Below are 1,286 nucleotides of genomic sequence, written 5' to 3' on the forward strand. Positions count from 1 at the left end.
GCAGGTTTTCATTTCTAGTTCATTTAGCTCTTTATAAACAGTTTCTCTATAGTTCATTAAAAAATATTTTAGTGCAGCAATAATGATCAGAGCTGCTCTCTGTTCCATCCATTCTTCCTGCTTCATTTTAACCTTTGAAGTTTAACTCCTTAATGTTTATTTATTTTTTATCTGCAGAATGTCTGTTGCAGCGATGACAGCTTGCAGGTAAAGTCTGTTTCCCTCAAAAACCTTAGGATCAGCTCTTCTGATTGGTTGACTCTCCGTTGTTCAGCAGCAAGACTTTGATTTACTGAACTCCAGCGTCAAAAGCTGGGATGCTCTGATGCTTGATGCCTGGATGCGCTGCTGTCAATGCTAAATTGAGAAAGAAATATTTAAGCAGAACTATTTTCAAACGGGCATCATTTTGCTTTGCAATCAGAAAAGGAAGCTTCAAGAAGTCTGAGACGTTCCTCTTCCTCTTTCACCCAAGGATGTTAAAAGGATAAAAACAGCTTCTCTATTGTCAAACACGGTCGAGGTTTAATCATGCTGTAGTTTATCTTCTGGCACTGAAAAGAGATGCAGTAAATTTCCCTTTTAACGCAGAGTATTTTAACCTTTAAACTTGGACAGATAATAATAGCTAATTAAAGCTACTGAGAGGCTGGATGAGTGTCTTTATCATTTCAGGCTTGGATTCAGCCTCACTCAGGCTGAGAGGACAATAAAAATAAGAACATTGGTTTTCATTTAAATTAGCTTTTTAAACATTTTTTATTAAAGCGGCTTCTGTCACCATGGTAACCAGGATGAAACATTTCTTTAATTGAGTGTTTTGTTGTCACACAGTAGGAGGAGGGTGGAAACTAACCTTCCTCTTCCTCTGTCTCTTTATTGTTGCGGTTGATTAAATTTTTCACCTGAACTGGTCGCCATAGAAACCGTAACGTCGGCTCACCTCATGCATGTTTACACGATCAGACAGGAGCTGCATTTAGAGACGGTTTATATTCTGGAACATGATGCACCTGATGGCAGAAAGCTTTCTTTCCTTTTGTATTTCAATGTCTTATATTAAGAATGTTAAGGAATTAAGAGGCGACATTCATTCATTCATCAGTTTGGAAAATATCTCCAGAAGCCGCCTGATGCTGGATGAAAGCATGAAAGTTATTGCTACAGCTTCATGCTGCTAACAGAAGCACCAAGTTTGTTCTCTCCATCCATCCATCCATCCATCCATCATCCATCCATCATCCATCCATCCATCATCCATCCATCCATCATCCATCCATCCATCA

This window comes from Cyprinodon variegatus, unplaced genomic scaffold, assembly GCF_000732505.1.
Source record: "Cyprinodon variegatus isolate N-32 unplaced genomic scaffold, C_variegatus-1.0 Scaffold853, whole genome shotgun sequence".
NCBI lineage: Eukaryota > Metazoa > Chordata > Actinopteri > Cyprinodontiformes > Cyprinodontidae > Cyprinodon > Cyprinodon variegatus.